Raw genomic sequence first — 13,283 nt, forward strand, 5'->3', positions numbered from 1 at the left:
ATGTCAAAGTCCTGCAAGGGCTCTTTTGAAAAAAAGGGCCATTTTCAAAAAAGGGCTCTTTTGGGGAAAAAAAAAAAAAAAAAGGACCATCATTCCTGGATACCAGCAGCCAAGAAGAATTTGTTCTGATGATATAAAGCTTCTGGCTTTTATTGGGCTAGGCTACGGGCATGTGATATCCCACTGGAGAGGCTGGTTTGGTTAGAACCTATAGACGTATTTATACCGCCGTGACGGTATGTCGGCCCACATCTGCTAACGTGCTCAAGAGCTGTCAGTTCGCTCATGTGTAGGGTGACCATATGTCCCTGGTTGGCCAGGGCAGTCCTGGATTTTGGAGGCTATGTCAGCATCCCAGCCATTGGAGGACATTAAAGCAAAAGTCCTGGATTGACAGGAACCCACCCACACGTGCAGCTTCTGAGTCAGGAGCTGGGCACGGGCAGGCGGGTTTGCACCCATGGGCAAAGCTTTTGCTTCAGTTATCTTCAGGGAGCCAAGCCAACGGGCTGCTCCCTGGTCCGGACCCCACTGGGCTGCAAGCAGAGTCGCTTGTGCAGTAGAGTTGGGGTAGGGGTGTGTGCGGGTTGGGTGCTGTGTGCACATGTGTGTGCCGTGATGTCTTGCCCAGCTTTGCTCAGGGGAGCCGTGGGGTCGAGGCTGTGCACGTGCATGTGTGCACCATGCTGTCCTGCCTGGCCCCACTCCTAGGAGCCGCAGGGTCGGGGCTGTGTGTGTGCATGCATGTGTGCACACTGGCACCTCGTGGCATCCCCTCCACTCTACTCCTGGATTTCCTTACCCCATCCTGAATCTCATCAAATTATTATGGTTACCATAATCATGACGCTCCTCAGGAGTGCTTGCTCTTCAGCACTTGGTCCCTAATGTGTCAGAGCACGAATAGGTCTCTGGTGGGTTTTCAATGTCTCAGGGCATATCTCCGCCATGGGATAGATAAGCCTCTGGACTCAGGTATTGTTGCTTAACATTTTTTTCTGCTTTTACTGAATCTTGCAAAGAAGCCGAATGCAAAATGGACCAATTAAGTCCCACTTCTGGAGACTGCACTTCCAGAAGAGATCTGGCACACACTGATGGTACAGTGGGGAGGGAAGCTTGCACTGGTATGTCTAGTGTTGCTACGACTCCACAGATAGATCGAAGGCTTCATTTTCCAGGGTGGCCGGTCTCTGACCACTGGAAGCTCGGAGGTCACTTTTCTTAGTGGGGGGGGGGGTTATTCCAGAACTGCTTTCTTGTGCCAACTTCTGAAGCATCTATAACGAATGTTAGCGTCCAGATACAGAGCTAGAAGGACCACGTGCTCCTCCATTTCCATGCTCCAGTATGTCACCCTCAACATTTGATTTCAAACTTAAATTTAAACAGAACTAGAACTGTAGGTACGTTCTCCAGGTGTGGTGAAGATATGCCTTCAAGACTTTTTGTTCTCAGTTGTTTTTGCATGGCAGCAATTATCATGCTTTGGTCAAAGGTTAACGTGCCTGGACATCAGTGAAGAAAATATAATATTCTCTTAATTTTTAAAAATCTCAACACGCTGTTTTTGCCTCTATTTATATGTTCTCCTATTTTACAACCTAAGCACTATAAAATGGAAGTTTTGCATGAAAATGAACAAACAGAAAAACTGACCTTAAAAATTGATTTTTATTATCCAAGGTGAGGCGTATTCAAAAAGCAAGCAAACTATTATAAAAAAATAAATCCAACCAAAACAAAACCATTTTTAAACAAGATCAGCTAAAGATGGGAAGCGGTGACAGTGAAAAATAAGATTTTTTTTTTCATGGCGTTTTTAATCCACACTCCTTTAGCAGAGGAGCGTGGATTAAATGTCTTTAATTGAACATAAAGAATTAGCATCAGAGCACTTATGTTAAATAGTACTTTTAAAAAGATACCAGTAGGTGGCAGAATGGATGTAATAACTTGGAAGCACATGGAAACTTTTGCAAAGTTTCCTTCTGCCAGAAAGAGTGATCTGTAGCTGATGCCTCTAAATACAATATGTAGATACAGCATCAATGTGGAAGACATAGGAAAGTATGGAGGCTGTTTGGAGCTCTGACCTGCACTCGGTTCCCTGACTTCAGTCGGAAGTTTCTTTTTCCATTGCTCCTATTTTAAAGGTGGGACTGCGGGTACTATTTGCAGCAGATTTCAAGTCCTAAGATGGGGAGTGTTGACCTCTATGGGACTTTTTTTGTTTTTAACCTAAAAGCTGGGGGAGAGGACTGTTGTTGAATATTACAGAATGAGAGTTTTATAAAGCGAAATGATTTTACCAGTTCTTAAAAAAGAAATGTATTGGGCTCTGCTGTGCTTGCGCTGGAGTGAATGGGAGCTTTGCCATTGGCTTCAATGGAGACAGAACTGGAGCCACTGGATGGCCTCTGAAACGTTGCTTTGAGACAGTTCTGCAGAGCCAAGGCTTCCAGAAAGTAGGCTGCAGAGATTTGATTTGACTCCTGTCTTTGTGATGCTTCTTTTTAGCAATGTCCAAGGAAACAGAAGGAAGCATCTCCACGCAGCTGCCGTCTGCTGCCCATTGGTGATGCTGGAAGGGCTCCTGAGACCTAGCGCATTCAGGCTGCACATCGCTGGTCTGATCGCTAGGGACTCGTGGATGGAGTCTTCTCCAGCTCCTCCACATCCCTGCGTGAGATCCAGGAATTACAGAGTCCATCTGAAGCCCATGGAGAATGGTGTGACCGGGTAGGCATCCACTGGCAAAGAGATGCCCATCATGTGCCGGATCCTCAGGTGACACAAATCAGCGCCGCTTTACTGGCCCAGTGTCTGCAACTTGGGATGGATCTAAAATAGTGATTGCTGTCACTTGTCCACTGGCGTGGTGGGATGGCAAGATAGCTGGAACGAGAGACAGGCAGCGCTCAGACACTATGGTGATTTGTATTCAACAAACAACAGAAGTACCAGAATGATGAATGACTAGCAGATACGACCGGTAGCCTCTGCCTTTTGGTTATTACTGTATCAGTGCAAATCAGCTAGTTTTTTCTTTGTTTTTAATTCAGTGCCTTCCAAAAGGCTGGGCCAAATTATCTACTATCTCCTGAATATGTATTTCGTGGCTCCCAACTTGGGAGTTTTTGCAACATCTCCACTTTACCCGGTAGGTGGCAGAGTTTAATAGTTTAACCAGATAATAGTTTTGGCCACTCAATTAGTTTCCTCTTGTTACCAGACTTGTAGTTAAGCTGTTTTGTGGACAAACAAAAACTTTAAATGTAATGGGTTGCGGATGTGCTTTCCCCCAATTTGTATACAAGCGAGCCAGCGTGTTTATTGACTTACATTAGAGACGGTCCCACAGTTCCCAGCTGAGCGCCAGCATGAATCGTGGACTCTCTCCCGAGCGACGGTAATTGCCGGTTACCGAAATCTCATCATCTAAATAGACCAGAAAAATGCCGTTGTCCCAGATAGGACCATAAAGCAGAAAGTGCCTTGCCCAGATTGCACGGGAAGTCTAGGGATTGAGCCTGAATCATGTTGAGTCACGGCTCAGACCTCAAAGCTGTCTTCAGTCTTAGAAACCTAAAGGAATTGAACCTGCTTCCTAAGGACTGGATGGCCTCTCTTGTAACCAGTGGTTTATTCAAAGGAGCTCACCTTGCAGGGAGGAGTCTTCCCTGCAGTAAAGAAAGGTTCAGGTCCATATTCAGCTCTGTAACTACAATTCAGTAGTCTCATAGTTGTTAGGGGCTGGAGATCAAATGACCCCAGCGAGATGGACGTCAACACGCTTTTTGAAGATCACCAGGGTGGGTGATTGTACCGCCTCTGGGGAAGCCCGTTCCAAATCCTTGGCTTATAAAGAAGTTTTTCCTTATGTTGAGCCCGAAGTGATCTTCAATCACTTTGTGCCCATTATTTCTGGTCCTCCCCCGGGGGAGCCTTGGTGAATAGATGCTCCCCCAAACCCTGATGTACGCCCCTGATGTACTTGTAGCCTGCCACCAAGTCCCGTCTTGAGTCTTTTCTTCGACAGTCCCAAGTTTTTCAGCCTCTCCTCGTATGACCTGGTCTCCAGGCCTCTAATCATGCTCTTCGTTCTCCAGGTTTTGCTTAATGAGCAATTGTTGGCTTGTGTTGATTTCTCAAGGTGCTGGAACGCACCTTGATTTCTGCGTTCCAGCAAAGACCCCAGGTTCAAAGCAAAGCTCTATGGTAACTGCCAGCTTTTTCACTTTATGCCAAATCCATAACATGTTTGAGGCCTCTTGAAACACTGCCTTGTGTCACACATTGGTTCATCTAGACTTAGGCTTTCATACTCCAAAATGAGCTATAACTAGCAAATCCTGTGTTCATTGGCCCCGCACTCTGCTAGGCGCAAGGCGTTGCTGTCAGCGAGCTGCTCCTATCCCAACCCTTATGGAAGTGAGAAGAGACTTGAATCCACAGGTTTGTCCCTGATGGTGAATTCGTTTCAGTGCCTAATAACGCAGTGAGTTTTTGTCCTTCCACCCCCACACCGCACCCCTTCCGCTGACATTGCATAACAATTATCTGGAGGAGAGCGCAGCATTCGTCAAGGTCTCTGCGTTTGAAACCACAGCACAGCTGATTGCAAATGTCCAGCTCAAACAGCAGCCTCGGTTCAGCATCCCTTCCTGGGGGAGCAGCCCCTGGCACCTGACACTTCACTTCTCAAAGAACATCAGGTGTGAACTGTGCATTGAAAGGCAAATAGGAAATGGCATGTTTGTTAAGTGTCAGCTCTGGCAGGTGCCACTCCCGCGGGAATGGGTGCCTTTGAACAGCTACAGATGAGTGCGATGCACTAGGGTCTTGTTACAAGCCAGAGTCAGTTTGGCTGCTTACTTCTTACAATGCTCCTTGTCTTTGCAAATCAGCGCTGGCTTTCCAGAATCGAGTGCCTACATGCCCTTCACTCCCTCCAGCCCATGGGGCTTTCGGCTGTGTGGATCAGATTGCCAGTGCTTTCCAATAGACCATCAAAGGCAGGAAAGAGTAGTCAATCTTTTGAAGACCAGGTAAGGAATTTAACATCTCACAGAGTGCTAATTAGAGCCCATTACAGCTTGGCTGACCCGCATTGTCGCTAGCATGCCAGAGTGACAGGCACACAAAAGTCATGAAGCAAAACCTTTTTTAAAAAAATGGCATGCAATACTAGCTGTGTCCTGGAAAGGGCGTGCTTTGGCTTATGTGCGTGTCTGATCTGGACAAGTCCTGGCTCTGCAGGTAGTGATTAGGTGTCTAGCAATCAAAAGGATTCCACTGCCCAGCGTTACTAAGAGTCCCCTTTCCCATGCTGAGGGCTGTATCCTAATCTCCCGTCATTAGTTTGGCAAATGCCAGGTTTCCAAGGTAATTGTCTGAGCTGGTCTTTAGTTGGAGTTTTTTCTTCTTTGGGATCCTGCTAGGTTGTTAATGTAAAAGGCAGATTTGCCCACCTACTTCTCCAAAAGGTTTAGTTGTGGCCATGTGGAAACGCTTCATTTTCCCCACTGTCTTTCATGCAGATTCCCCTTTTTGTACCCATTGGTGACGTGCTGTGGGAGCTTCTTGTGGCCAAAAGACGGCACATAAACTGAGCATCCCAAGAAACTATCAGGATAACTTTTTTCCAGTAAAAGTCTCAAGGGTGATGGGATTTTGTGTATACACAAATTCTGGATCATGTAACCATTGCTGCCTGTACATCTGCTATCAATTCTCCTGCTCCGGATCGGGCAAATCTACCACTGAGGGTCAGCAGAAGTTTTATCTGAAAAGGACCGAAGCCCAGATCCGCAAAGGATCTGCCATGGAAATTCAAAGGGAGTTGGGTACCTACATGCTTTTAGCCTTGAAATGATTACTTGGGGTTGCACTTCTTTTTTACTAGTTGTACTCTGTGTGCACTTCCACTTCCAACTAGTATCATGACAATAGGTAAGTATATGAAGAACGAGAAGGAAGGACGTGGGACAGTGTCACTTCTATCTGCAATTTGCCATTGGATTATGAAAGAGATGTTGGGTGAAAAGGGCGTGGTAGGAAGAGCGCTGCATAACGCTCATGGGACGGAGTCTGAGAGAGACGGAGCACTTACTAAATGAAGTGGCCATCTGTTAAATTTTGATGGACAAGGGCTACTATGTGACGTAATTAGGTCATTAGATAGCTCATTGAGTATTCAAGTAGGTTTCCTGACTATCAGGGGTTGCTTACTAAGGCAATAGGCATTTTAAAAGTGCAAAAAAAATATCTGCAGTTGGGAGATTATTCTTTATCCCAATCTAAACCAGCGTTTCTCAACCCATGGGTCGCAACCCAAAAGTGGGTCGCAAGAATATATGAAAGGGTTGCAAACCAACTTAAAAAATGGATCAATGAACCTTAAAAATGGATTCTCCTTTAAAGGAAAAAAATGTGGAAAAATGTGGCTTCTCCCTTGCAGGCTGGCAGAGCTCCCCCCATGCCCCACACCCCCACCCCTGCCCCACACACTGGGGGGCTGAGGCCTGGGGGTGGAGGGCAACGGGTCGAGAGTGAGGGGTGCTGGGTCAGGACTGACCATTGATGGCTCCTGGTACAAAAAAAGTTGCGAACCACTGATCCGAATCGCGTCTCCAGCATCTCAAAGCTGATTATTTCTGCAGGGAGATGATGCTATACAAGATGTTATTGAATACATGTGCTCACTGTCACAGCTGGAATAGTTTAACTTCCTAAACAGGCTATGGAGGCTGAACTCCCTGCTCGTTTCTGGAGGTAGGTGTCCCCGTGCCTTAGCAGATCGGGATGGGAACAGCTTGCTCAGCAGCGCTCCTCGCTGTATGTAGTCTACGACTTTGTGGAGAAAGTGAGTTTCCAGGACTGTCTCAGGGCTACCGTCCCACACACGCTGTGTGCATGCATTATTGTACGTCCATCCATCACGAGGTCTCTGGAGGTGAGATCAAGTGTAGATCCCTATAATAAACAAGTGTATTGTGCAATTTTGACCTGTCTTGCACTTGGCAATATCCTGTCTCCCCCAGCTCTTGTATGCCAAATTCCTTTCATTTTAATAAAAAAATAAAAATAAACCTGGCAGAGCACATTAAGAACTACAAAGGTTTTTTTTCTTCAAATCTTGTGATGTGTTTTAGGCCAGTCTTGGGCTGACCTGACTTATGGTTTTGAAATGTCTGAGGTCAGGATGCTCTTCTGATGAACCTCGTAGTTATGTGCACTTCGGGATGATCCCATTTGGATGATTATAACTTTCAAGAAGTGGTCTGGGTCATTTTAGAGCTTCTTACAGCTTCGTCTGCCTTGTGTCGTTAGGCCAGTGGGGCCAAATCATAAGCTGGTAAGAACTGGTGCAGCTCCGTGCAGCTGCAAATCCAAACCAGTGGTTATTAATCTTTTTAGACGGAAGGCACCCCTTGTTAGACTCAAGGCATCCCTCAGAAATGCTATATCTTATTTTTCACCTGTTTGTTTCTAAGCCCAAAGCAGTAATTATTCTGCTGCAAAGAACTCAGAAAGACTGCAGTAAGTCAGAATGTTTTTCACACCGTTGAAATCTCAGGGGTTATCTTGTGAATCATGTTTGCATACCCAACATTGCTAACCTTTGTGTAGCATCCTTGAAAGGATCTCAAGGCACTCAAAGGGGGCCGTGGCACCCTGGTTGAGAATCACTGATCTAGACCATGTGGCTAAGTCATCTGGCTTTTCTGTCAGGGAGATCCAAACTATAGTCCCCGTCACCATGTTTAACATTTTTCTAAAATATCTCTAAAAGAGTCTTTAATCTTCACAGCGTATGTAGTTTATACTAGGTACGGGACTGGGTAATGCAATGGACTTTTTGGTATTTATTTTAGAAGACGTAACTCATCCATGGCTTTGTCTCCCAGGAGATGTGTACCAATCCCAAACATGACCCCTTCCCCTTCAAGCCATGCCATAGTCTGTATGTGTTGAAATTTAAATACTATGAAGGGTGGGGCTAGCTAGAAAAAACTTTGGCAATCTCACGTTATTGCTTGCAGTTTACCAGTGTAATCCAACGAGATAGTGGATAACCCCTCGAATGGCCTTTGTAAGTTTGACTTCCATGGTTTTAAGCTACTTGATATGTTTTCTTTATAATCTTTCCCCCATCACAATGAAGTAATCCAGTCTAATGCGCATGGATAAACTCCAAAGAGGAGTCCTAAGAGCCTACCCTCACCTCACTTTGTGCTAGTATACCATCCTGTCTTGCCAAGAGCAGACCAGACCAGGTCAGTGCAATTCTGGGATGGGATACTTCAAAGAAACATGCTTCAAAGAGCATGAGGTGGTCTTGCTGATTCAGCTGATGACACTCTTCCCTCTGGGTTAGTATTGACCTGATGCCCCCTATATAGTAGAGGGTATTGGTTGGCAGCAGCACCATACCTAGACTCCTGGTGGCCCCAGGCAAACTTTTAGTATCGGCCCCCCTTTCACCAGAGATCATCATCATCATCACCATAATTACCATTTTCAGGCCCCCGTTCTGTCCAGCCCTGGTTTGCCCATGCCTGTATCCAGCCCTGGTTGGCAGGAAGCTGTCTTTCTAGTAAAGCCAAGGCAGAGGTCATGACTAAAGACCCTGCGGACGCTTTGTCTGAGCTGGAGTGTTACTCCCAGTATCCTGACCAAATTCACATCTGGGTAAATACATTTTGGACTCATAAGTATATATTGTTGTGTTTGAATTAGTTACTATCGGTGCCAGGATGTGGGCAGCCAGGCCTGGGGACTAATCAAGGATGAAGGTTACTGGATGGGAGAGCCAACCAGAGTTGGCGAGGGCAAGTGGGGCCAGGGAACCAGGAGATTGCATGGTGAACAAGGTTGTATGATCAAGCCGAGTGAGGAAACTAGAGCTGAATCCACGAGTGAGCCGAGTTGGGAATGCAGGAGGTCAGGAAGCAGCACAATGATTAGAGGTGCAGTCTGAGTCTGCAAGATCCCTGTTGCCCAGATGCTTCTTGTTCCTCTCCTTGGGCTTATGTAGGGAGAAGTGTAGGGCCAGATGACAGTAGGCAGCCACTCAGGCTGGACTAGGCAGAGACTTGGTGTAATGGGACCCCTATTCCATTACTGAAGGAGAGAGGGAGTCAAGGATCAGCTTGCTGGCTCCATCCTCCTGGACAAATTATGATGGGGGCAGAGAGCCCTTGAATAAAATAGCCACCTGCCCCAGGTGCAGGTAGTGATTGACAGCCTGGGGCAGAAGTAGTGGGTCAAGCGAGCCAGAGGAACGCAAACAATCCCAAGCCCCAAAGCAAGAGGGGCAGTCTGGCCTTGCAGGCTGCAGAAAACCGAGCTCCAGGGAAGAGCAAGACCTAATTGGACAAAGAAGAAGACTCCCAGGTTGCAGGGGAACTGCAAGAAGCCCCTCCACCACCAAGTATTTTTTGCATGGTACTTTTGCCACAATGTGGTGTTAAACCAAGATGGGGAAACCATTTGTTTGAGAGCAGGTGCTCATATCTTTTTGTTTGTGTTTAAATACTGGAGGACCATTTTGTGGCAGAGGAAGCCAAAGAGAAGGGTACCCCAAGTCCTTGACCCTTTGAAGGGTCTACTGCTGGTGTTAGCAGTAGGATTGTGGTGTCAGACAGCAAAGACTGGGGAGTGCAAACCTAGACTTGCAATGGCAAGATCAGGGGCCAAGGGTCCCAGACCAGGGTGAGACCTGGGGCTGAGGGGCCTGAAGCCCGCAAGGGCAGAACTGAAGCTGGAGCCTGGGAACCTACAGTCCTGAGAAAGTGGACATCAGCCAGAGTAAAGTGGCCCAAGGCCAGGGGTCCTCAGCCCAGACCCCAAACCTCCTCCCCTTTAGGGGCAGCCTCCCTGTCCAATCATAATATCAAGGCATGGCAGTCAAGACAACACGGTGGAACCATGAGAGGCCAGACAGGGCCAAGCAAGGTGGGGTCTAGGTGGGTCCAGGCAGCCGTCTGGGGGTGACTTTGCTGGATTGGCTGCACTTGGGCATTGATGGAAACTTTAGACAGGCCTCATCCAAACTTTGGGAACAGCAGCAGGGTGGTGGATTGGGGTAGATGGCCATGCTGGTCAGGCCAGGACGCTGGGTTTGAGATGGCAGGCCTATCACTTCCTAACCTGGCTTTAGGCTTTATACAGTGTTATCACCATAGCATTGAGTAGCAGAGAACAGGTTTATGAGGCATTGATGAGAATTGCTAAACACTTACTGCATTTTGCCTTGAAGGTGGCTATATTTCAGTGGTAAGTCAGCCATTCCTCAGACACCCCTCGCTGATCTGCTGTGAGACTTAATTGATTGATACAGGCAAGCGTAACTAAATTAGAGACAGGGCTGCTCTTGGGCTTAAATTTCTTACTATTTCTGTTGCATCACAATACAAACTTGTAAATTCTCAAAAGTGAACTTCAGTATTAACAGTCTTGTCATTCGGTGGTGCTTTCCACCCAAGTGTCTCCAAATACATTGGTAGTTGGAAAAAAATTCTTGTTACCAAGCTTTTGGGCACAAACGCCCTTCGTCAGGTGGAGGAAGCATCCTCAGATGGTCTGTGCTGTTCCTGGATGGAGTGCAAGAGCACCGACCATCTGCAGATGCTTCCTCAGCCTGAGGAAGGGTCTTTGTGCCCAAAAGCTTGCTAACAAGAATTTTCCAACTGTTTGAGTTGATCTAAAAGAAGATAATCTGATTTACCCGAAGAACCTTGTCTGTCCATGTCCTTAGACCGACATGGCTACAACCTACACCCCTCAAGAAACATTGCAAATATTAATGATTTTAAACTCTCAAAAACTCTGGAGGTATATATTACCACACCCATTTTGCAGATGGGGAAACTGAGGCCTGGAAGACAGGGTTGCGACTTGCTCCAAGTTCCAAATCACATTTGTACTTAAAGCCAAATCCAGATCCCCTGACTCTGAGTAAACTGCTATAACCAGGAGAGACCGTGCTGGCTTTTGATCTGCACGCGTCCGAAATGCTGGTGCTCGCAGCGCTCGTTTGAACTGCGGGTTTTGTTTAGGCTGTGGGCTCTCTGATGGCTCGGCGTGCGTCACTCACTGATTGTGTTTTTCTCCAGGAGTACAACTTGTGCTTTCGACGGCTGACTGCAACGTAGACCATTTCGCACGTTATCGAATTTGTACCCAGGCTTTTTAACATTTTTTGCATGCTTGTTTTGCCCCGATGCCTTGGATGGATCCAAAAAGCGATGAAATGTCTCTTCCATGGGAATGTACCTTTTTCAAAGTGCTCAAGAAGATGGGCACCAGCAAAAGCCCTACTTGAGTGCATGCACAGCCGGGATCGTCAGAGAGTACGAGCAGGGAGGGCTCTCCAGTGATCCCTGGCCGTAGGTGAGTAATTTGAAGAGCGCGCTAGTATTTGCTATTCTCAGGCTTCTGTCATCTTGTGGTTCCAGGGTAGAAGCACAATTCAGATGGTAACTATTACATTTTCTGACTGCTGAGGAGTAGGCTGGACAAATAAGATCCTCATGGGAATACAAATATGTAACCTGACCACTGATGCCAGAGTTTATTCTTGTGTGGTCAGGGAGAAAAAAAAAAAATGTTCTTGTGGCAGAAGAAAATGTTTTCCAGGTTACATTGGTTCATGTCAAGAATATCTCATATTGTTTGAATATATAGTGGAATCATACTAAGAGGACCACCAGCCGTAACAGTTGGGGCATACTGCGAAATTGCTGCAGGGATTGTCATGAGAGGACTCTTCCGTTCATCGGTTTTCGTGCGTCTCGGGAGTGCCGGGGCTGGTTGGTGGAAGGGCATTCGATTTAAAAGGCAGAAGCAGGTCTCTCTTTCCTGTGTCCCCAGCTGCCATTCAACAGGCAGGATGCTCAGGACTTTGCCAGGGAAAGGAGAACAGGCAGATGACAGGTCCCCTATCCCATTGAGGCATTGTCTTCTTTCTCAGCGGATTTCTTAAGAGAGTTGCAGATACTTTCCTGTAATTAACGTTTCCTTCCTGATTTGTTACGATGAATTTGGCGCTTTGCTTTTTCTAATGGAAGTGCTTACTATATGTCGACCCACCGAAGAGTGACTTTCTCAAATCAGATCGGTATGTAATCGCAAAATCCCCGGGATCCAAGGTATGGGTTTTGTCAGGAGATACAATGCCAACATCAGCGGAGGCTGACCACAGCAGCATCAACAGGAAATGTCTTTTGGAAAGCCACTGCAGATCCATAGAGCCAGCTCATTCCTTATAAGTGCTGAGCACTAAAAAACAGTTCCTCTGTACCCCCCAAAAATACAAGCTGTTCTGAGAACAACCGTGTGTGGTTTTTTTTTGCAATTATAGCGCCTTTTATTGAGTGCCAACCTCCAAGGACTTCCCCACATCCTCTCTACCAACTCCAAGGTGATATGTGGCAGCTGGAAGATGATGCACATCAGTGCTGGCCGACAATTTGGTACAGGAAATGAAGAATACTTATCTTGGGGGTGGAGAAGGAATCGAGACGGGATAAGATTGAAAGGGACGGAAAGAATCGCAGTGACAATTTGTTTGGGACACCTGGACTAACACCCCTACTCTTGAGAAACGTCTTGTAGGATGTCTCATAACCCAATGCTGTGTGCCGTCCCAAAGAGAGTGAGAGGTGTAATTTATTACCGCAGGTAACAGAGATACTAAGATAGTAATGTGATGGCTGAAGGCACTGTTTCCCCATCAAAGTAGCTCTTATAGTCTGCAGGCAATATGTTATACAGCTGCCGGTGGTTTATTTTTAAACTCGTTCCTCTGCCTTTCAAGTAAAAGTTTGTCTATAAGTATATAGACATAATATATAAGTATATAGACATGTATATAAGTTGCATGTGCTCGGTCAGCGGAGGCCCAATCCTGCGAGATTTTGAGCACCTTGCAACCCGGTGACTTCAGAGAAAGGGACCCGGCCCTTTCCATCTCATAGCAGCCACTCAACATAATGCAGCAGCATCTATGCATATATAATATATGTATGTAATATAGCTAATGAGCACCTGTTACCTGCCATATAGAGCCAAAACCCACTTTTGTAGCCAGTGATAGGAAAATAGGACATTGTGTGTAAGGGTAGTCAAATTTTAGTTTCTATTTTGTGAAGCACTTGGTTTCTTTCTGGAGGAAGGGAATGAAGGTATAAAAATAAGATCATCTCTTCCACCTACCTAACCCCCAAATCTTCACTACAAACAAGGAGGGAGAGTGAGTGTCATTAAATGTAGGG

Source organism: Alligator sinensis, unplaced genomic scaffold, assembly GCF_000455745.1.
Source record: "Alligator sinensis unplaced genomic scaffold, ASM45574v1 scaffold1133_1, whole genome shotgun sequence".
NCBI classification, from domain to species: Eukaryota; Metazoa; Chordata; order Crocodylia; family Alligatoridae; genus Alligator; species Alligator sinensis.